Genomic DNA, 24,892 nt, shown 5'->3' on the forward strand with positions numbered 1-24,892 from the left:
GGAGTCTCCAGGAGTTAAAGATGAATCTGCCGGACACTTCGGCGAGCAAAACCAGGAGATACACGATCAGGGCGTTTTAAAAAATTGCATGTTGTTCTCATTTTCTTTCAGCATTTTCATTCATTTGTTGTAAAGATATTGGGGGGTTGTGAAGATTGGCTGTGTGGCTGACAGTCAAGCGTCCACTCCAGAGAGTCTGTTCACTTTTACTAGGCGTGGAAAGGCGGGGCATGGCGAGGATTGACATGTCGAGCGACCAATGGTGGGAGTGTGTGGACGGCGGGTGGTGGCGAGAGATCACACGATGAATCCTCCAGGACTATGTCCAGCCAGAGTTGGCAACACCCCAGTACCGAGCTGACTGCAACGACCTCAGGATGTCCCAAAGCTCTTTACCCCATCCACCACCTTAAATATCCACTCCCTCCACCACCGCTGCACCGTGGCTGCAGTGTGCACTGTCTACAAGATGCACTGCAGCCACTCGCCAAGGCTTCTTCGGCAGCACCTCCCAAACCCGCGACCTCTTCCACCTAGAAGGACAAGGGGCAGCAGATACATGAGGAACACCACCATCTCCAAGTTCCCCTCCAAGTCACACACCATCCTGACTTTGAAATATATTGGCTGATCCTTCATCGCCGCTGGGTCAAAATCCTGGAGCTCCCTCCCTAACAGCACTGTGGGAGCACCTTCACCACACGGACTGCAGCGGTTCAAGAAGGCGGCTCACCACCACCTTCTCAAGGGGCAATTAGGGATGGGCAATAAACGCTGGCCTTGCCAGCGACGCCCACATCCCATAAACCAATATTTAAAAAAAAGTATTTTTGAAGTGGAGTCACTGTTGTAATGTAGGAAACGCAGCAGCCAATTTGTGCACAGCAAGCTCCCGCAAACAGCAATGAGATAATCACCAGATCATCTGTTTGTTTTAGTACTGTTGGTTAAGGGATAAATATTGGCCAGGACAACTCCCCCCTGCTCTTCTTCAGATAGTGGCCGTGGGATCTTTTAAATCCATCGGAGAAGGCAGATGTTTGAGAGGCTGAACGCCAAGTTCTTAATGAAGGACTTGTTAACTGTGAAATGTTTCCAAGTAGCACTCGGCAAGCTCAGAGCACTGCTCTTAAAGATTAATTCCACTCCACGCAGGGGCCTGACATTTCCCAAAGTGACCATCCCTCCTGAATATTTTTAGCTCCGTTGTGATGGATTAGCGAGTGAGCACGATGTGGGGAGAAGTGACAGCTCCATCAATACTGCAAAAACAAGGGCCGCAATTAATCCGATTACGCTCGGTGGTGCCCTGGGAGTGAGCGGGTACCCGTGCACGCACCGGGCCCGCTTCCTGAGCCACTGATGCTGTCGGTGGGGAATTCGGCTGCCCGGCGTAGTCGGGTCACCGAGCCGGAATCGTTAACCCTCCGAGCGCCGGTGCAGCTTACTGCGGCCAGCACTGGCTAGGACAAGGCGACCACTGGCCCAATCCACCAGTAAAATCGCACTCCTGCATGGGTCAGTGGAAGGAAGGGCAGGAAAGATGGAAAGAAAGAAAGACAGGAAGAAAGAAAGACTTGCATTTATGTAACACCTTCCAACACGCTTTACAGCCAATGAAGAATTTTTGAAGTGTAGTCACTGTTGTAATGTAGGAAACGCAGCAGCCAATCTGCGCACAGCAAGCTCCCACAAACAGCAATGTGATGACGACCAGTTCATCTGTTTTAGTGATGTTGGTTGAGGGATAAATATTGGCCCCAGGACACCAGGGATAAGGGGCAGGAGGTTTAGAGGGGATTTGAGGAAAAACTTTTTCACCCAGAGGGTGGTTGGAATCTGGAACTCACTGCCTGAAAGGGTGGTAGGGGCAGGAACCCTCACAACATTCAAGAAGCATTTAGATGAGCACTTGAAACGCCATAGCATACAAGGCTACGGACCAAGTGCTGGAAAATAGAATAGGCAGGGCTTGATGGCCGGCGCGGACATGATGGGCCGAAGGGCCTCTTTCCGTGCTGAATAACTCTATGACTATGTTAACTCCCCTGCTCTTCTTCGAAATAGTGCTATGAGATTGTTTACATCACCCGAGAGGGCAGACGGGGCCTCGGTTTATCCCTAAGACAGCACCTCCGAAAATGCAGCACTTGAGTGTCTGCCTAGATTTTTGTGCTCAAGTCTCTGGAGCGGGACTTGTGGAACCCACAACCTTCCGACTCGGAGCCGAGGGCGCAATTAACTGCTAACACACAAAGACAGCAGGGCAGAAAACTGGAATTAATTTACAGGGCGCTGGTGAGACCGCACCTGGAGCACTGCGTACAAATTTGGTCTCCACATTTAAAGGAAGGATGTACTTGCATTGGAGGCAATGCAGAGAAGGTTCACTAGGTTGATTCCTGGGATGAAGGGGTTGACGTATGATGAAAGGTTGGGCCTATACTCATTGGAGTTTAGAAGAATGAGAGATGATCTTATTTAAACATATTTGGCCCAGTAATTCCGGTCCCAACGCGTGAGTACGGACGGGGTACTCACGCGTGGGCCCGGTGGAAGTGCCGGATTTCAGCATGCACAGCGCATGCGCGGAAAACCGGCATTTCCTCTCCTCTGAACCAAGGGGTTAAGAGGCGGTTCCCTGGCGAATGTAAAAAGCAGACGTAAGGACTTAGTTTTATAAGGTAAGTGGTCTAAGAATTAAAGTTAGAAATTTTTTTCCACAGGTTTATTATTTTTAAAGAATTTACAGTAAGGTAAGTGTATTTTTGGACCATATTTCTTGAAAAAACAATTTTGGCAGAAATTTGAATAATTGTTTAAATTAGTTTTTTCAAGTTATTAATAGTTAATTTAATTATTGGAATTTTTTTAAACTTTTATTTAAAGTTTAAGTAGTGTTTTGGGCGCCCGGACTTTTCATGAGTTTGACAGGTCTTATGTCTAACTCATGAATGGACTTTTGTAAACTCCCATTGGTTGCCCAGTGCTCACGTGATCCCAGCCGGCTCATCGCACTAAGTACGCCGCTGGATCACGCACGCACAGCGCGCCGGGAGCTGAACCGGGCCACACACCGGAAATCCACGCAGGCCCAGTCTTCAAGTGTCAGCGCAATATGTAAGTGTAGGTCGGGAGCTTGCACCCGCGGGAAGCCCCCGACCCGAATTTCTGGGCCATAAGATTCTGAGGGGGTTGGACAGGGTAGATGCTGAGAGGATGTTTCCCCTCGTGGGGGAATCTAGAACTAGGGGGCATAGTTTCAGAATAAGGGGTCACCCATTTAAAGCGGAGATGAGGAGGAATTTCTTCTCTCAGAGGGCCGTGAATCTTTGGAATTCTCTACCCCAGAGAGCTGTGGAGGCGGAGTCATTGAATATATTCAAGGCGGAGATTGACAGACGTTTGAACTACAAGGGGGTCAAGGGTTATGGGGAGAGAGTGGGAAAGTGGTGTTGAGGACAAGATTGGATCAGCCATGATCTTATTGAATGACGGGGCAGGCTCGAGGGGCCGATTGGCCTACTCCTGCTCCTGGTTCTTGTGTTTACAATATATTTAAACCAACTGAACTGCCCAGAGGCCCGTGGATCAGAAGGCCTTTGGTTCAATGTCCAGCCCATGCTGAGCCACTGGGCATGCGAAGTGAGAAGAAAATAAATCGTCCAAGGTTCCCTCTCCCGATCACCACGCCTTCACTGGCAAATCCATTTATATAATCGCGGCTTGAGGACAAGATTCAGCTCAGCCGTGAAACCTATTATCAGAATGATACCAGGTACTTAAAGGGTTAAATTACAAAGCCATTTTTGCCGGGTAAGGGTACTGTATCAAGGGATGTGGATCAAAGTTGGGTTAATGGAGTTTAGGTACAGATCAGCCACCATCTGATTGAATGGCGGAAACGGGCTCGAGGAGCTGAATGGCCTCCTCCTTCCTAATGTTCCTATACCGTCACTGTTAAACAGCCCACCGACGCTCACTGTCCTGCTCAAGCATGGAGCATGGCTTTGTGGGATGCTGGAGGCCTCGCAGTCCCCGTGGGAACACAGGCGAGCAAGAGCCTCAGCCTTAGGAGGGGGAGGGGGTAGTAAACTGGGGGGTGGGGGGGACAGAGGAGACAGCGAAGGAGACATTTTCATGCAAAATTCTCCCAGAATCTGGGCTTGGCTACAAACTTAAGAACATAAGAAATAGAAATGGGAGTAGGCCATTTGGCCCTTCGAGTCTGCGCCACCATTCAATAAGATCACGGCTGATCTTCTACCTCAACCTTCCTGCACTAGCCCCACATCCCTCGATTCCCTTAATATCCAAAAATCTATCGATCTCAGTCTTGAATATACTCAACGACTGAGCCTCCACAGCCCTCTGGGGTAGAGAATTCCAAAGATTCACCACCCTCAGTGAAGAAATATCGCCTTATCTCCGTCCTAAATGGCCGACCCCTTATTCTGAGACTGTGACTCCTGGTTCTAGACTCCCCAGCCAGGGGGAAACATCCTCCCTGCATCTACCCTGTCAAGCCCTGTAAGAATTGTGTATGTTTCAATGAGATCACCTCTCATTCTTCGAAACTCTAGAACGTCCCGGTAAGTGAGGGCCGGGGGGGCAGGGGTTAAGTTAGCAGTTTGTGCAAATTCTTGCCTTGTGGTCCATTCCAGATTCTCGTCGCCTCTCCCTGCCTATATCGGCTGGTGGGGTAAGTCACGGTGGATAGATTGTTGCGCCTTGACGGGCGTGGTGATTTCGGTATTCATGTTATATTCCCTTCGGCATGAGTGGCGCCGCCCTCCAGGAGACCTACGCGTTACATACCCTGAGCCGCAGCCAAGGGGAGGAGATGGATCTCAATCCCAGCCTGGTGCAACTGGCAGACCCTGAGGGCCGCTGACCCTCCCAACCAACCCAGCGCTGCCACCCCACCCTCCGCTGAAAAGTAATCGGCTTAGTCCCGGCCAGAGAGCAGGAGACCGCGGTACTCCTTAAAAAAATCACTCGCGGGACGCGGGCCTCGCTTGCTGTTTCTGGGATCCTGCTGTGGGCAAACTGGTTGCCGCGTTTCCCCGCATTACAACAGTGACTACACTTCAGAAAGGACTTCATTGGCTGTAAAGCGCTTTGGGACGCCCCGAGGCCACGAAAGGCACTATATAAATGCAACTCTTTCTTCTTAAACATCCTCCGGTGCAACTATGAGCTTATCGGTCGTTTTGATTACTTTCTGCTCTCAGGCTGTGAATTTAATGTATCTCGAACACGTTAAGAAATGACATCTCGTCTCACTGTTACCCTGGGCGATATGTTACGAAAGTCGACCAATATTAAAATCGGTGGGGCAGAGAAAGGTGAGCAATGATTCTTGAACACTGTCCCCCAACAAACATGGGAGGTCTAAGCGGTTTGCTTTGCCTGGGTCTCTGTGCAAGGGCTTCACGTCCACCCTCCACTGTTAATCCTGTCAAAATGTTTCCTGAGAGAGAGGAGAAACTGGAGAAGGAGGCCATTTGGCCCATCGTGCCAGTGCTGGCTCTTTGAAAGAGCGCTCCAATTGCTCTTGCCCCACAGCCCCGCAAATTATTCCCCTTCAGGGATTTATCCAATTCCCTTTTGAAAGTCACTATTGAATCTGCTTCCACCGCCCTTTCAGGCAGCACGTTCCAGATCACAACAACTCATAAGAACATAAGAAATAGGAGCAGGAGTTAGTCATTTGGCACCTCGAGCCTGCTCCGCCATTCAATATGATCATGGCTGATCTTCTTCCTCATCTCCACTTTCCTGCACTATCCCTGTATCCCTTGATTCCCTTATAGTCACTGCGTTAAACATAGAAACATAGAAGATAGGAGCAGGAGTAGGCCATTCGGCCCCTCGAGCCTGCTCCGCCATTCAATGAGATCATGGCTGATCATCCAAATTCAGTACCCTGTCCCTGCTTTCTCCCCATATCCCTCGATCCCTTTAGCCTTAAGAAATATATCTAACTCCTTCTTGAATATATTTAATGAATTGGCCTCAACTGCCTTTTGTGGCAGAGAATTCCACAGGTTCACCACTCTCTGGGTGAAGAAATTCCTCCTCATCTCAGTCTAGACTGTGACCCCTGGTTCTGGACTCCCCTGCCATCAGGAACATCCTTCCTGCATCTAGTCTGTCTAGTCCTGTTAGAATTTTATAAGTTTCAATGAGATCCCCTCTCATTCTTCTAAACTCTAGCGAATATAAGTTCAAGCGACCCAATCTCTCCTCATACGTCATTCCTGCCATCCCAGGTATCAGTCTGGTGAATCTTAGCTGCACTCCCTCCATGGCAAGAACATCCTTCCTCAGATAAGGCGACCAAAACTGCACACAATACTCAAGGTGTGGTCTCACCAAGGCCCTGTACAACTGCAGCAAGACATCCTTGCTCCTGTACTCGAATCCTCTCGCTATGAAGGCCAACATACCATTTGCCTTCTGAACCGCCTGCTGCACCCGCATGCTTACCTTCAGTGACTGGTGCACAAGGACACCCAGGTCTCGTTCAGTGAAAAAAAAATCTCATCTCCCCTCTGGTTCTTTTGCCAATTATCTTAAATCTGTGTCCTCTGGTTGCTGATGGACCTGCCACTGGAAACAATTTCTCCTTATTTACTCGATCAAAACCCCCTCATAATTAGTACGATTGATGGCGTTAATCCTCCACACCTCCCCCGATAGTTGATGAGCATGTTCCCTTTGAGTTTGGGTCTCATTGCGTCTTCTGATGGAACAAAGGGCCATTTTTAAACTCAGCTGTAGTTTGTCCATTAACAACCGGGGCGGTGGGGGAGCAGGGAGGAGATGGTTAAACCACACCACTGGCTCCCCCAGTGGCCGAGTTAGTAAATACATCACCCACTGTAGTGCTAAGCCATGTTTTTTTTATTCGTTCATGGGATGTGGGTGTCGCTGGCAAGGCCAGCATTTATTGCCCATCCCTAATTGCCCTTGAGAAGGTGGTGGTGAGCCGTCTTCTTGAACCGCTGCAGTCCATGAGGTGAAGGTGCTCCCACAGTGCTGTTAGGGAGTTCCAGGATTTTGACCTAGCGACAATGAAGGAACAGCGATATACTTCTAAGTCAAGATGGTGTGTGTCTTGGAGGGGAACTTGGAAGTGGTGGTGTTCCCATGCGCCTCCTGCCCTTGTCCTTCTAGGTGGAAGAGGTCACGGGTTTGGGAGGTGCTGCCGAAGAAGCCTTGGCGAGTTGCTGCAGTGCATCTTGTAGATGGTACACACTCCAGCCACGGTGCGCCGGTGGTGGAGGGAGTGAATGTTTAAGGTGGTGGATGGGGTGCCGATCAAGCGGGCTGCTTTGTCCTGGATGGTGTCGAGCTTCTTGAGTGTTGTTGGAGCTGCACTCATCCAGGCAAGTGGAGAGTATTCCATCACACTCCTGACTTGTGCCTTGCAGATGGTAGAAAGGCTTTGGAGAGTCAGGAGGTGAGACACTCGCTGCAGAATACCCAGTGTCTGACCTGCTCTTGTTGCCATAGTATTTATGTGTCTTGTCCAGTTAAATTTCTGGTCAATGATGACCCCCAGGATGTTGATGGTGGGGGATTCGGCGATGGTAATACCGTTGAATGTCTAGGGGAGGTGGTTAGACTCTCTCTTGTTGGAGATAGTCATTGCCTGGCACTTGTGTGGTGCGAATGTTACCTGCCACTTATCAGCCCAAGCCTGAACGTCGTCCAGGTCTTGATGCATGTGGGCATGGACTGCTTCATTATCTGGGGAGTTGCGAATGGCGCTGAACGCTGTGCAATCATCAGTGAACATCCCCATTTCTGACTTTATGATGGAGGGTTGTTGAGAGGAAACCTTTCCAGCCCTGACCTAAACCATTCCCAACATGCAGTAACACTCAAACAATCTGCATTGAACTTGGCGACCATTCCAATGCCCTCCCATCTTCCATCCTTCATCAACTTGAGCTCATCCAAAACTGTCGGAGGTGCAGCACGTTTTCCAACTCGCACCAAGTCCCGTTCGCCCATCTCCCCTGTGCTCGCTGACCTGCATTGGCTCCCAGTTAAGCAATCCCCCGATTTTAAAATTCTCATCCTTGTTTTCAAATCCCTCCATGGTCTCGCCCCTCCTCCCTATCTCTGTAATCTCCTCCAGCCCCACAACCCTCTGAGATCTCTGCGCTCCTCCAATTTTGGCCTCTTGCGCATCCCCTGATTTTCATCACTCCACCATTGGCGGCCGTGCCTTCAGCCATCTAGGCCCTAAGCTCTGGAATTCCCTCCATAAACCTCTCCGCCTCTGCACCTCCTCCTTTAAAACGCTCCTTAAAACCTACCTCTTTGACTAAGCTTTTGGTCACCTGTGCTAATATCTCCTTATGTGGCTCGGCATCAAAGTTTGTCTGATAATCGCCCCTGTGAAGCGCCTTGGGACGTTTTACGAAGTTAAAGGCACTACATAAACACAAGTTGTTGTTCTTGCGCTCTCAAGATGAGCATGTATTCCTGCATTGAAGTCTGAGCCTGTGCAGCGGGGGTTCGTTTAATCACAGTCTTGTAGACTGAGAGCTTGTCGAAATTCTCAGCCACAGAGTCTGGACTACTGTTATTGTTAAAGCTGCTTCACAATTGCTCAGTTGCTGCTGAGAGTCTGTCACTGAAGGCTAGGTGTTAGAACTGTAAATCAAAGGTGAACTCAAGAGGCTGCTGTAATCGTCATCGGTTCGGAGCGATTGATGCTTGTGGCTGATCGGGTTTTTGTTTTTGAAGAGGGCCCTTTCAAATTGCGCTTTGATTGAAGAAAGCGCCCTCAGAATATCAAGCGCATCGGACCGGTGGTCGACAGAACGCATGGAACATCAATGGCGCTCCCACATCCGCAGTGCGTCAAGGCCCCGAAGCCACTGCATTTCACAGCGTGCCAGTGCCAGCAGGTCTGGAGATGGGCACCTGCTTAAAAAACAATCGTTCATTGAAGGAGGAATGTTCCCTCAGGAAGGATATATTGGCCTTGGAGGGGGGGCAGCGCAGATTTACCAGAGCGATACGGGGGGCTAAAAGGGTAAGATTACGAGGGCAGGTTGCACAGACTAGACTGGTATTCCCTTAAATACAGAAGATTAAGTTGTGATCTAATTGAGGTGCTTAAGATGATTGAAGGAGTCGATAGGGTAGATAGAGAGAAACTATTTCCTCTGGTGGGGGGAGTCCAGAACAACCTTCAAATTAGAGCCAGGCCGTTCAGGGGTGATGTCAGGAAGCACTTCTTCACACAAAGGGTGGTGGAAATCTGGAACTCTCTCCCCCAAAAAGCTGTTGAGGCTGGGAGGGTCAATTGAAAATTTCAAAACTGAGTTTGGCAGATTTTTGTTAGGCAAGGGTATTAAGGGATACGGAACCAAGGCGGGTAAATGGTGATAAGGTACAGTTCAGCCATGTTCTAGTTGAATGGCAGAACAGGCTCGAAGGGCTGAATGGCCTCCTCCTGTTCCCATGATGTTAACTCCACTGTCTTCAAATAATCCCAGGAATGTTTTATGCCCACGTGAGGAAGGTCCTTGTTTTAATGGTCCATCCAAAAGACGGCCTCAACCAGGAGGCCCGAGGCACACCTGAAATTGGGCCTTGGGCCTCGGGCCTCGGGCCTCATTTCAATCATTCGGATCATCTGTCAGGTCAGGAAATAAACAGCAGGAAACGACACTTTGAAGTATAAACACTGGAGTGTCACACCTTAAAGGTTCCAGACACTCTGAAGACTTTTACATAAATATATACACAAATAGATAAATACATATATTTACATAATTGGGCCCTAAAACAGAATCTCCATCCCCCGCGACCTCCGCCACCTAGAAGGACAAGGGCAGCAGTCTCAGGGCGCCATCACCGACGAGTCCTCTCTAAGTCAGACACAATCCTGACTTGGAAATATATCGGCCGTTCCTTCACTGTCGCTGGGTCTCAATCCTGGAACTCCCTCCCTAACATCATTGTGGGAGTACCTTCACCGCAAGGACTGCAGTGGCTCAAGGAGAAAGGGATCTCGGAGTACAAACACTCAAATCACTAAAAATGCGACGCAGGTTAGCAAGGCCATAAAAAAAGCAAACCAAGCACTAGGGTTTATTTCTAGAGGGATAGAATTGAAAAGTTGGGAAGTTATGCTAAACCTGTATCGAACCTTGGTTAGACCACACTTGGGGTACTGCGCACAGTCCTGGTTGTCATATTATAAAAAGCATATAGAGGCACTGGAGAGGGTGCAGAGATTTACAAGGATGATACCAGAAATGCGAGGGTTTACATATCAGGAAAGGATGAACAGGCTGGGTCTCTTTTCTCTTGAAAAAAGAAGGCTGAGGGGTGACCTAATAGAGGTCTTTAAAATGATGAAAGGTTTTGATAGAGTGGATACAGAGAGAATGTTTCCACTTGTGGGGAAGAGCATAACTAGAGGCCATCAATATAAGATAGTCACCAAGAAATCCAATAGGGAATTCAGGAGAAACTTCTTTACCCAGAGAGTGGTGAGAATGTGGAACTCGCTACCACAGGGAGTGGTTGAAGCAAATAGTATAGATGCATTTAAGGGGAGGCTAGATAAGCATATGAGGGAGAAGGGAATAGAGGGTTACGCTGATAGATTTAGATGAGGAAAGACGGGAGGAGGCTCGAGTGGAGCATAAACGCCGGCATGGACTGGTTGGGCCGAATGGCCTGTTTCTGTATCTGTTTATCCTGTCAGGTACTGTACAGCTCTTGTATGTCTCAGTACAGGAGGTGATACTGAGACACGTACAGTACCAGATGGAGGTGAATTGTTCCCTTTTACGCAGTGCGTGCTGTACAGGAGCCGACACCGAGACACACACGGGTGGCACAGTACCAGATGGGAGTGAATCGCTCCCTTTTACCCAGTGCGGCCTGTGTGTAGAGAAGCTGAGACTGCCATCTGGTACTGTACAGCTTGTGTGTGTCTCTTGAAGATATACACCTCCTGAAATATTTCTACGTTCTCAAGACTGGTTCAAGCATTGGTTTCTTTGTTTTAGCTGGCTCACAGCATATTGAGTTTACAGCATCTGTACCGGAAACACACAGCTTCAGACGGGTAGGATTCGTTCCCTTTTACCCAGAAGGTATTGTATGCATACAGGAATTGGCACTGATTCACATGCGGGTCACACAGTACCAGGCAGGAGTCTATTGTTCCCTTTTACCCAGAGTTACTGGACAGCCTACAGTTTCTGAGTATGAGCTTGTGGTGAAAGGGTTCAGTCATCATCAGTGTGTATCAGAAAATCATAGAGTGTGTGCTGGTGTGGGCTCCCTTTTACCCTGTGTGTACTGTACATGTACAGGAGCCGACACTGAGACACACACAGACACACCGTACAGTACCAGACAGGAGTGAATCGTTCCCTTTTACCCTGTGTGTACTGTACATGTACAGGAGCCGACACAGACACACACGGGCCGTACAGTACCAGACAGGAGTGAATCGTTCCCTTTTACCCTGTGGGTACGGTACATGTACAGGAGCCGACACAGACACACACAGGCCGTACAGTACCAGATGGGAGTGAATCGTTTCCTTTACCAAGTGTGTACGGTACATGTACAGGAGCCGACACTGAGACACACACGGGCCGTACAGTACCAGACAGGAGTGAATCGTTCCCTTTTACCCTGTGTGTACGGTACATGTACAGGAGCCGACACAGACACACACAGGCCGTACAGTACCAGATGGGAGTGAATCGTTCCCTTTACCAAGTGTGTACGGTACATGTACAGGAGCCGACACAGACACACACAGGCTGTACAGTACCAGATGGGAGTGAATCGTTTCCTTTACCCTGTGTGTACGGTATATGTACAGGAGCCGACACTGAGACACACACGGGCCGTACAGTACCAGACAGGAGTGAATCGTTCCCTTTTACCCTGTGTGTACTGTACATGTACAGGAGCCGACACTGAGACACACACGGGCCGTATAGTACCAGACAGAAGTGAATCGTTCCCTTTACCAAGTATGTACTGTACATGTACAGGAGCCGACACTGAGACACACACGGGCCGTACAGTACCAGACAGAAGTGAATCGTTCCCTTTACCAAGTGTGTACTGTACATGTACAGGGACTGACACTGAAACATATGAATGAATTGTTCCCTTTTAACCAGTTGCTGCTAAAAATGTACAGGAGTTGACACTCAGACACATGAGCCTGAAGGGTAAAAGGGAACAGATAGTGTTAAGTCTGTGTGTTCCGGTTGTATTAAGATTAATTACTGACACAGACTACAAGAATAAAGTTCAACAGGTCTTTACTAGTTGGAGGTCAGGACTATACTAAATACAATATCACTACACAGTACTTATATACCGGTGGTCACCACCAGTATTACGTATACAGCAGCCAGAGAAAGTAGTACATCTCTTAAGGTGGAACAGGCTTAAGTTCTCTTAAGGTGGAACAGGTTACATACACCACAATCCTCCCTTTTTAGCTTAACAGTCATATCCCCATTTAACATAACATCATAACATATATACATATATAACTTCAGGTATAAACAGTTCAAAGGTTCAGTCTCTCAGGAGGCCTTCTGATTCGGTTTGGATAACGCCTTTCAGTGGTCTCTGATTCTTGTTGCTGAGGTGACTCTTCTTGTTGGTTTCCTATGTATTGGACGTCATCATCAGGTACAGTCCCTGCCGAGGTAGATGCTTCAGGTTCATTAACGTCTTCCACAGTTGTCTCTGTCGCAACCATGGGTTCGACCCTTGCTCTTGATTCTACCAGTTGATCCGCATGACGCCTTATCACATTGTTACCAATATCTACTGTGTACATCAGAGGTCCTTGTCTGGCCCGAATTGTTCCGGACTGCCATTTTTCGTTTCCATAGCCCCTTGCCAACACTGGTTGTCCTACGTCGAAACTTCGAGTGGACTTGTTATTAATATGCCGGAACTGTTTGTTTTCCACTTCCCTCCGCACATTTGGTTTTAACAAGTCCAACCTGGACCGCAACCTCCTGTTATAAAACATCATGGCAGGACTTTGGTTAGTCACTGCATGAGCGGCGTTTCGATATGCCATTAGGAAATTGTCCACCTTGTGTTGTAACGGAATCTGATCATCGTTCATGGCCTTTATTGCCTTTTTGAATGTTTGGACAAATCTCTCGGCCAACCCGTTTGTCGCCGGATGATATGGGGCAGAGGTATAATGTTTCACCCCATTCTTCTTTAAGAATTTTTGGAATTCTTCCGACACAAACTGTGGTCCGTTGTCCGAACATATCTGTTCTGGCAATCCGTTCCTTGCGAATATTGTTCTTAACACCGCAATTGTCTTTTCTGAAGTAGTGGTATTCATCTTGATCACTTCTGGCCATTTGGAATGTGCGTCCACCGCAATTAGGAACATGGAGTCCATGAATGGACCAGCAAAGTCAATATGTACGCGTTGCCATGGGGCTGAAGGCCATTCCCATGGGTGTAGCGGTGCGATCGGAGGTGCATTTTGCACTTTTTGGCACCCAGCGCAGCTTTTTGTCAACTCCTCTATCTGTTGGTCAATGCCCGGCCACCATACATAAGCCCTAGCAAGACTTTTCATCTTAACTCCCCCCAGATGACCTTCATGCAGTTCCTTTAGAACTCTTTCCCGTAACTTGGGAGGAATAATCACTCTTGTCCCGTACATCAAAGTACCATGGCAGACGGACAGCTGGTCTCGCCTTGCCGAGAATGCCAGTAACAGAGGATCACCATGTGTTGGCCATCCCTTCACTGTCACCTCGTAAACTCGGGACAGTGTCGGGTCGTTCCTGGTTTCTCTTTCAATATTTGCATTGGTGACTGGTAAACACTCGATGATGGTCGAATGAAATAACTCAACAGGGTCAACTTTCGTCGTCTCTTCTGCTTCAGGTAGTGGCAGGCGCGACAGCCCATCAGCATTGCCATGCTGCTTTGTACCTTTGAATTCTATTTGATATTGATGTGCCCCTAGGAAAAGGGACCATCTCTGGAGTCACTGTGCTGTCATCACCGAAACACCCTTCTTAGGGTTAAAAATGGATACCAACGGCTGATAGTCTGTCAGAAGTGTGAATTTTTGGCCCTGCAGGTAATGATTAAATTTCTTCACTCCCCATACAAGGCTGAGAGCCTCCCTATCGATCTGCGCATAGTTGCGCTCAGCGGAGGTCAATGATCTGGATGCAAACGTGGACTGGCCTTTCCGTGCCATTTGGCAACTTGTGTGAGAGTACTGCCCCAATACCATATGGAGAAGCATCACAAGCCAACCGAATAGGCAGTGTCGGGTTGAAGTGAGCCAACACTTCCTCTGAGGTGATCAATTCTTTGCTTTTGCGAAATGCCTTCTTACAGTTTTCGCTCCATTCCCATGGTACCCCCTTCTGTAAAAGAGCGTTCAGCGGGTGCAGTACCGTGGATAGATTCGGTAGAAACTTATGGTAATAGTTAATCAATCCCAGAAATGACCTCAACTGAGAGACATTATCCGGAGCGGGAGCCTTTACAACTGCCTCTATCTTGTCAGGAGACTTATGAAGCCCCTCCCGGTCAATGACATGACCACAGTACGAGATCCGCTTCTGAAAGAACTCACATTTCTGCCGATTAACTCTAAGTCCATACTCTTTCAGTCTGTTGAGCACCAGTTCCAAGTTTGCGAGGTGTTCTTCATCGCCATCACCTGTAATCAGAATATTGTCCAGGTAACATTGTGTGCCTGGAATTCCCCGTAATACCTGCTCCATGGCCCTCTGCCAAATTGCCGGAGCCGATGCCACTCCAAAAACCAGCCTATTATACCGGTACAAACCTCTATGCGTGTTGATCGTGAGGTACTGGCGTGACTCTTCATCAACCTCCATCTGCAAGTACGCCTGCGCCAGGTCTATCTTGGTGAAGTGTTTCCCGCCAGACAACGAAGCAAAAATATCCTCAATCCGCGGAAGCGGATACTGCACCGTGTGAAGCACCGGATTAACGGTGATCTTGAAATCTCCACAGATGCGAACCTTCCCTGGTTCTCCTGGCTTGTTGCTCGAAGGACGTTTCATAACGGGAACAATGGGCGTAGCCCACTCACTCCAATCTACCTTAGACAGTACACCTGAACGTTCTAGCGCTTCCAGTTCCGCTTCTACAGTAGGTCGTATTGCATAGGGTACCAGTCTGGCTTTGAAAAATTTTGGTTGTGCATGTTCATCAATCTTGATGTTTGCCGTAATTCCTTTCAGTGTTCCCAGTCCTTGCTGGAACACCTCTTTAGCATCATCCAATATTTTGGACAATCGTTTAGGTTTGACATCTGTTTCCCCGGAATCTACCGTTAGTGCTTTTAAGGAGTGCCAGTCTATATTCATTTTCCTAATCCACTCCCGTCCCAGTAGTGGTGGACCTCCTTCAGGTAGCACATATAAGTCCATTACTTGGCTTTCTTCGCCCTTGTGGACCACTTTTACCTCTATCTTTCCGATGGGGTACACTCTTTGCCCCGTGTATGTTTTCAATATAATCTCCGTATCCCGTAGGGGAATATGTTGGAATAACCTTTTGTAATCTTTCTTATTCATGACCGTCAATGCCGATCCAGTGTCCAATTCCATCTTTACTTGGACTCCTGCTATCTGAAGAGTGACCCAAATTGTCTGGAGATCTGCATCCTTACCAACGTTGTGTACTCTTAAGCTACCCAGTTCATTACTGTTAGCGTCTGAATCTGACTTCTGTTCGTTCGAACTGGTCTTTGTCACCTTGTGCACCTTTATGTATTTTCCTTGCGGTGACTTTTTGTTGCTGGTCTTCTTTCCTGACCGGCATACTTTAGCTATGTGGCCAAGCCTGCCACACGTTCTGCATTCTTGGTTTTTAAACCAACACTGGTTCTGATCGTGTGTTGTCTTTCCACAACGATAACATTTTACAGTACTCAAACCCAATCTATTTGTACTGTGTTCCGGTGACCGTAGCTGCATTACTGCCGTGCCTCTCGCTGCGGTTTCGTGTGCTGCTGCCATAGTGACCGCTTTCTCAAGCGTCAGCTCATTCTCCTCGAGCAGTCGCTTTTGTGTATCTTCTTTTAATAATCCACACACAAATTTATCTGTTAGTGCGTCTGTCAGTCCCGTTCCAAACTGACAGCACTTTGCTAGCTTACGCAATTCCATTAAATATTCAGCATTGCTTTCATCCTTCAGCTGCCTTCTGCTGTAAAATTTAAATCATTCCGCTAGCATCAGCGGCGTGGGGTTTAGATGATTTTTCAGGACAGTAACAATCTCCTCGAACGTCTTATCCGCCGGTTCATCTGGTGATAAAAGGTGTTTCAATTGCCCGTATGTCTTCGCACCCATTAAGTTCAATAACGTTAGTGCTTTCTCTGCATCTGGGATTTTATTTGCTTTACAATAATTTTGTATGCGTTCTACATACATGGCCCAATCTTCGATGTCGCCATCAAAGGTATCAATGTTCCCATGTTTAGGCATCGTTGCAATTTATTTTATCCCAAGATGGTGGCTTCCCGCTCTTGTCTTCGTCCTCCGCCTACAAAATGGCGGTTTTCCTGCGCTTGGCGGTCTTCACCCACTGGCTGCAATGGCGTTTGGCGTGCCGCTGCTGCTCCCCTTTCCCAGCGGTTAGTAACTCCCCCGACGCTGTCTCCGCTTCACCGCGGCTCCCTCGGGCATTCGCGCTTCCCCGATGTCGCGCCTCACAGCCCTTCTTGCAGCCCGGTTATTAGCACCGGCTGCGTTCGCCTTCACCGCGGCTCTCGCGCCTTCAGTCGCCCCAGACGCTGCGCCTTTTTGGCCCGAAAGCGGCCCGGCCCTTATCACCAGCTGTGATCGATGTCCTCGCGCTGCGCCTTTCGGCCCGAATGCGGCCCGGCCCTTATCTCCGGTCGCGATCGATCTCACCGCCCTTATTCCTCCGTCTTCCTCCCCCCGTCTGTACAGCCAACGCAGCCGACTTTCTGCTCGCGTCGCTGACCGGCTTACCCACCACCGAGGTAGAAAGAAGATAGCTGACTGCCGCTGATGGAGGCTTCGAGTTCAGGATGTCTTCTGCACTCCGGGTTCTCGATGCCTGCCGCGCGACGTGTCTTCCAGCAGGGTGATGAGGGTGGATGCCTCTCTTCGACGCCCGTTCTGTGGACGAAGCCGCCGTGGATATAAACTGCCGCAGGGTAAGAATCGGACTCGTCGCCACTGTTAAGTCTGTGTGTTCCGGTTGTATTAAGATTAATTACTGACACAGACTACAAGAATAAAGTTCAACAGGTCTTTACTAGTTGGAGGTCAGGGCTATACTAAATACAATATCACTACACAGTACTTATATACCGGTGGTCACCACCGGTATTACGTATACAGCAGCCAGAGAAAGTAGTACATCTCTTAAGGTGGAACAGGCTTAAGTTCTCTTAAGGTGGAACAGGTTACATACACCACAGATAGGGTGGATAGAGAGAAACTATTTCCGCTGGTTGGGGAGTCTAGGACTAGGGGACATAGCCCAAAGGTTAGAGCCAGACCTTTCAGGAGTGAAATTAGGAAACACTTCTACACGCAAAGGGTGGTAGAGGTTTGGAACTCTCTTCTGCAAACGGCAATTGATGCCGGATCAATTGTTAATTTTAAATCTGAGATTGATAGATTTTTATTAACCAAAGGTATTAAGGGATATAGGCCATAGGCGGGTAGATGGAGTTAGGTCGCAGATCAGCCATGATCTCATTGAATGGCGGAACAGGCTCGAGGGGCTGAATGGCCTCCTCCTGTTCCTATGAGCCAGTGTCAGACAGGAGTGAGTCATTCCCTTTTACCTTGTGTGTGCTGTACATGTACAGGAGCCGACACTGAGACACACACGGGCCGCACAGTACCAGACAGGAGTGAATCGTTCCCTTTTACCCTGAGTGTACTGTACATGTACATGAGCCGACACTGAGACACACACGGGCTGCACAGTACCAGATGGGAGTGAATCGTTCCCTGTTACCCTGTGTGCACTGTACATGTACATGAGCCGACACTGAGACACACACGGGCTGCACAGTACCAGGTGGGAGTGAATCGTTCCCTGTTACCCTGTGTGCACTGTACATGTACATGAGCCGACACTGAGACACACACGGGCTGCACAGTACCAGATGGGAGTGAATCGTTCCCTGTTACCCTGTGTGCACTGTACATGTACATGAGCCGACACTGAGACACACACGGGCTGCACAGTACCAGGTGGGAGTGAATCGTTCCCTTTTACCCTGTGTGCACTGTACATGTACAGGAGCCGACACTGAGACACACACAAGCCGTACAGTACCAGACAGGAGTGAATCGTTCCCTTTTACCCTGTGTGTACTGTACAAGTGCGGGGGTTGACACTGAGACACACCAGCTGTACGGCAACAGACAGAAGTGCCTTTTACCTGTACTGTGCTCTCTTGGCTCGAGTTGGCTTGTCTCTCAATACTGCATCAGCAACAGACATGTAACAGACTGGAAGACAAAAAAAAAAATCCTTAAACTTTCAAACATCGCTGTGCTTCAAAGCAGATTTAGCGGCGTGTCGTACTGAGGGTATGCGGAGGATCGCAGTGGGTCAGCGATGGGGTTAATCCTCTCACACGATTCCATCTGCTAAGTAAAGTCAGATAATGATTACCAACAGCTGGATTTTGATTCTAATCCAGCACCGAGTTCCTGATGTTTTATCACCACTCCGTTCTGTCAGTTACCAGCTAGCCGGGAGACTGGAGCTAGTTACTAGGCTACATTTTCATGAACAGGAGTTTGTGCTGAAGTTAGATGCCGAGCCTATTCTCCTGTGGTGAGCAGAGGCTGGAGCATTCATTTATCATCTCCGAGTCCTTCTCCTGCCAGTTGCTACATCACCACCCCAACTACCTTCGAAGTGTTTCTTTCCCACTGTCGTAAGGTCAAGTAGCGAGAAAGAATCTAAATTGCGGGATGATCATTCTCGGCCATCACAGCCAATCAATCTTTCTATGTCAGCCGTGGCTCAGTGGGTGGCACCCTCGCCTCTGAGTCAGAAGGTTGTGGGTTCAAATCCCACTCCAGAGACTTGAGCACAAAAATCTAGGCTGACACTCCAGTGCAGTGCTGAGGGAGTGCCGCACTGTTGGAGGTGCCGTCTTTCGGAGGAGACGTTAAACCGAGGCCCCGTCTGCTCTCTCAGGTGGACGTAAAAGATCCCGCGGCACTATTTCGAAGAAGAGCAGGGGAGTTCTTCCCGGTGTCCTGGGGCCAATATTTATCCCTCAACCAACATCACTAAAACAGATTATCTGGTCATTATCACATTGCTGTTTGTGGGAGCTTGCTGTGCGCAAATTGGCTGCCGCGTTTCCAACATTACAACAGTGACTATACTTCAAAAAGTACTTCATTGGCTGTAAAGCGCTTTGGGACATTGAGGTCGTGAAAGGTGCTGGAGATATGCATGATTTTATGATTTACCGGGGTTAGGATTGGCGCAGGGGTGACACCGTACAATTCTTTGCTAAATCGCTGCACTTAAACACGGATTGACGCTGGTGTGACAGAGCTAGCCTTGTCTTTGCTCGTGACTGCAGCCATTTTTTTAAATGTTCTTTCCCCCTCCTTTGCTTCCCTTACTGCCCTTCCCCTCACCCCCTCGCTCCCTCTTCACCCTTTGCCCCTCCATCCCCCTCATTCCCTCCCTCCCCCCCTCTCCCCATTCCCTCCCTCCCTCCTCTCCCCCTCCCTCCCCCCTCTCCCTGTTGTGTATGTACCTTTAAGGGAATAACTGGTCTTAGACTGCAGTACCGGCAGTGACCACCCCTGTATAAAAGGCCCTAGCAGGCTTCTGTAGTTTCAGTTTCAAGCTGCCTCTTGTTTAGTAAAGTACCTGTTAAACTGTTCTCCCGAAGTCCGTGTATTATTGAGGCGCGGACTTTACACTCCCCATTCCCTCCCTCCCCCCTCTCCCCATTCCCTCCCTCCCCCTCCCCATTCCCTCCCTCCCCCTCCCTCTCCCCATTCCCCCCTCCCCCCATTCTCCCTCTCCCCATTCCCTCCCTCCCCCCTCTCCCCATTCCCTCCCCTCCCTCCTCTCCCCATTCCCTCCCTCCCCCTCCCCCCTCCCCCCTCTCCCCATTCCCTCCCTCCCCCTCCCCTCCCTCCCCCCTCTCCCCATTCCCTCCCTCCCCCTCCTCCCTCCCCTCCCACCCTCCCTCCCCATTCCCTCCCTTCCCCCATTCTCCCCATTCCTTCCCTCCCTTCCCCCATTCTCCCCATTCCTTCCCCCATTCTCCCCATTCCTTCCCCCATTCTCCCCATTCCTTCCCCCATTCTCCCCATTCCTTCCCTCCCTTCCCCCATTCTCCCCATTCCTTCCCTCCCTTCCCCCATTCTCCCCATTCCTTCCCTCCCTTCCCCCATTCTCCCCATTCCTTCCCTCCCTTCCCCCATTCTCCCCATTCCTTCCCTCCCTTCCCCCATTCTCCCCATTCCTTCCCTCCCTTCCCCCATTCTCCCCATTCCTTCCCTCCCTTCCCCCATTCTCCCCATTCCTTCCCTCCCTTCCCCATTCTCCCCATTCCTTCCCTCCCTTCCCCCATTCTCCCCATTCCTTCCCTCCCTTCCCCCATTCTCCCCATTCCTTCCCTCCCCCTCCCCCATTCTCCCCATTCCTTCCCTCCCCCTTTCTCCCCATTCCTTCCCTCCCCTCCCCCATTCTCCCCATTCCTTCCCTCCCCCTCCCCATTCCTTCCCTCCCCCATTCTCCCCATTCCTTCCCTCTCCCCATTTCCCTCCATCCCCCCATTCTCCCCATTCCTTCCCTCCCCCTCCCTCTCCCCATTCCTTTCTCCCTCTCCCTCTCCCCATTCCTTCTCTCCCCCTCCCTCTCCCCATTCCCTCCCTCCCCCCCATTCTCCCCATTCCATCCCTCCCCTTCCCCCTCTCCCCATTCCTTCCCTCCACCTCCCTCTCTCCCCATTCCTTCCCTCCACCTCCCTCTCCCCATTCCTTCCCTCCCCCTCCCTCTCTCCCCATTCCTTCCCTCTCCCTCCTTCTCTCCCCATTCCTTCCCTCCCCCTCCTTCTCTCCCCATTCCTTCCCTCCCCCTCCCTCTCTCCCCATTCCTCTTTCTCCCTCACCCGCCTCCCCTCTTCCCCCTCCTGTTCTCCACCCCTCCCCCTCATTCCCTCCCTCCACATTCCTTTTTCCCCCTCTCCCCTCTGTTCTCCCCCTCCCTTCTCTGCCCCCACACCCCCTCATCCTCTCTCCCCTCCCCCTCATTCCCTCTCCTGCTCATCCCTTCTCTCCCCCTCCCCTCATTCCTTCTCTTCCCCTCCCCTCATTCCTTCTCTTCCCCTCCCCTCATTCCCACTCTCCCACCTGATCCTCTCACCCTGTCCAGTTTCGGGTCTGGGCAAAATCCAGCAGCCCAATCAGAGTCGCTGAAACCTCTCTATTTTTTAAACGGGCACGCTACGTTACACCTCCAGCTCGCGTGGGTGACCTGCCGCTGTGAGGCGTTACATGATTGGTCCTTTCTAGCCTCTGCCAGGCTCCTCTTGGGAGGCGGTAAGTGTAGGCCAGGGGTTTCTCACTATGAGATGGGGTGGGTGGCGGGATGGGGAAGGAGCAAGAGGAAAACCATGCACCTCTTGGTGGGCCGGTTTGGAGCAGCGTTGGATGGGCGAGCTGTCAGCTGGTGACACCTCCATGACGATAAAAAGCCTTTCGGCCTACCGAAGCTCACCGCTCCAGGAGCCTAACTCCCACATGAGCCTCATCCTCAAACATCCTTAAATTCTTTGGCTCCACAAACCCACTCGGAAGATCATTCCGAACATTTATCACTTGATAATGAAGAAGCAAGCTGCAGACTGCAGGAAGATATCAATGGACTGGTCAGGTGGGCAGAACAGTGGCAAATGGAATTCAATCCAGAGAAGTGTGAGGTAATGCATTTGGGGAGGGCTAACAAGGCAAGGGAATACACAAAAAATGGTAGGACACTGAGAAATGCAGAAGATCAGAGGGACCTTGGAGTGCATGCCCACAGATCCCTGAAGGTAGCAGGACAGGTAGATAAGGTGGTTAAGAAGGCATACAGGATACTTGCCTTTATTAGCCGAGGCATAGAATATAAGAGCAGGGAGGTTATGCTTGAACTGTATTAAACACTAGTTAGGCCGCAGCTAGAATACTGCGTGCAGTTCTGGTCACCACATTACAGGAAGGATGTGATTGCACTAGAGAGGGTGCAGAGGAGATTTACGAGGATGTTGCCTGGGCTGGGGAATTTTAGCTATGAGAAAAGATTGGATAGGCTGGGGTTGTTTTCTTTGGAACAGAGGAGGCTGAGGGGAGACCTAATGGAGGTTTATAAAATTATGAGGGGTCGAGATAGAGTGGATAGGAAGGACCTATTTCCCTTAGCAGAGAGGTCAATAACCAAGGGGCAGAGATTTAAAGTAATTGGTAGAAGGTTTAGAGGGGAGGTGAGAAGAAATTTTTTTCACCCAGAGGGTGGTGGGGGTCTGGAACTCACTGCCTGAAACCCTCATCACATTTAAAAATTACTTGGATATGCACTTGAAGTGCCGTAACCTACAGGGCCACAGACCAAGTGCTGGAAAGTGGGATTAGACTGGAGAGCTCTTTGTCGGCCGGCATGGACAAGATGGGCTGAATGGCCTCCTCCTGCGCCGTAAATTTCTCTGATTCTATGACTTGTTGGGTAAAACTGTTCTTGCTAAAATCTGTTTTAAAAATATCTCTCAGCAATTTATGCCTCTGGTTTGTTCTCTTGACTGAACCTGAGGTGATATCCTGAAGGGAATGGGGAAGGGGGAGGGGGAGAGGCAGTGGAAAGCCCAAATAAATTGAGGAGCAGGAGAGAGAGAGAGACTGGAGCCTCACAACAAAAAAATAAATTCTCTCAGAAGAGTAATTGGTGTTCATTTAACTTTTAATAAATTAATCTTTCCCAGTCATGATTTGATTTAAGCCGTAATTACTTCTGTGGGATCAGCAGCTTTTTAAAAAAAAACTCTGTTCACGAGCAGACCACAGTCCCAACAAACATTACACGTACACGGCGATAATTAGGAGAGAGAAAGGTGTTCATGCAATTGATTTTAAAAAAAGAAAGAAATTCACTCCGCGGCCTGAAAGGGGAAGTGCAGCCGTTCTCATTTACCTCGTCGTCCTACATTTAAAATAAAGATTCATGTCCCGAGCCTCTCCTGCTATGTTGGCGTAACGCACGGGCTGACTGACTGGCAGGTGCAGCGGGAGGCCCGGACCATTTTTAGGTCAGGGCCTCACCCTGAACGGGCGTCGCGGTGCAGTGCGCCGGATTTGGGCGCAATATCAGATGGCCCGGAGGCTGTGCCCGCCTGGTAGAGAAGTAGGTCATGGGTGGGGGCTCATGTTCTTAAATTGTGTGTGTGGGGGGTGGGGTGGGGCGGTTAGCTGGTGGTTGGGGGTGAGGGGGACGACATTTGGGGAGGGCCAACAAGGAAAGGGAATACACATTAAATGGTAGGACACTGAGTAGTGTAGAGGAACAAAGGGACCTTGGAGTGCATGTCCACAGATCCCTGAAGGTAGCAGGCCAGGTAGATAAGGTGGTTAAGAAGGCATACGGAATGCTTGCCTTTATTAGCCGTGGCATAGAATACAAGAGCAGGGGGGTTATGCTTCAACTGTATAAAACACTAGTTAGGCCTCAGCTAGAGTAATGCGTGCAGTTCTGGTCACCATATTACAGGAAAGATGTGATTGCACTAGAGAGGGTACAGAGGAGATTTACAAGGATGTTGCCGGGAGTAGAGAATCTTAGCTGTGAGGAAAGACTGGGATTTTTTTCCTTGGAACAGAGGAGGCCGAGGGGAGACCTTATTGAGGTGTATAAAATTATGAGGGGCCTAGATAAAGTGGATAGAAAGGATGTATTTCCCTTAGCAGAGGGGTCAAAAACCAGTGGGCACAAAGTTAAAGTAATTGGTGGAAGGTTTAGAGGGGTTTTGAAGGGAAATTTCTTCACCCAGAGGGTTGTGGGGGTCTGGAACTCACTGCCTGAAAGGGTGGTAGAGGCAGGAACCCCAACCACATTTAAAAAGTACTTGGATGTGCACTTGGGATGCTCTAACCTGCAGGGCTACGGACCAAGAGCTGGGAAGTGGGATTAGGCTGGAAAGCTCTTTGTTGGCCGGCGCGGACATGATGGGCCGAAATGGCCTCCTTCTGTTCTGTAACTTTCTATGAATCTATGACAGAGGCCCAGATTATTTTTGTGGGGCCCCGGAGAAGCACTCCTACTTTGGGGGTCCTACCTCCACACTAGGACCCCGGTTTAAATATAATCAGGAGGCTCCCGCCTGAGTCAGGCAAACGTCTCAGCCGCCTATTAGACCCGGGGGGGGGGGTGCGGTTGAAGGTGGCGGGGAGTAACACTAGCGGTCAGTCTAAGAAAGAAAGACAGACTCGCATTTCTATAGCGCCTTTCATGACCACCGGACGTCCCAAAGCGCTTTACAGCCAATGAAGTACTTTGGAAGTGCAGTCACTGTTTTAATGTGGGAAACACGGCAGCCAATTTGCACACAGCAAGCTCCCACAAGCAACAATGTGATAATGACCAGATAATCTGTTTTTGTTATGTTGGTTGAGGGATAAATATTGGCCCCAGGACACCTCCCCTGCTCTTCTCGAAATGGGATCTTTTACGTCCACCTGAGAGAGCAGACGGGGCCTCGGTTTAACGTCTCATCTGAAAGACAGCACCTCCGACAGTGCGGCACTCCCTCAGCACTGCACTGGGAGTGTCAGCCTAG

At 49.7% G+C, this 24,892-nt stretch overlaps 1 protein-coding gene across 1 annotated transcript in view; it reads right to left on the reverse strand.

The window, feature by feature from the left end:
• lrrc4ba (leucine rich repeat containing 4Ba) overlaps window positions 1–24,892 on the reverse strand; it is a 192,110-nt gene that overhangs the window by 115,703 nt on the left and 51,515 nt on the right. The gene's annotated exons all lie outside the window — the stretch shown is intronic.

The sequence above is a fragment of the Somniosus microcephalus genome, chromosome 28 (genome assembly GCF_052327205.1).
Source record: "Somniosus microcephalus isolate GS21.2 chromosome 28, FLI_Smic_1.0, whole genome shotgun sequence".
In the NCBI taxonomy this organism is placed as follows: Eukaryota; Metazoa; Chordata; class Chondrichthyes; order Squaliformes; family Somniosidae; genus Somniosus; species Somniosus microcephalus.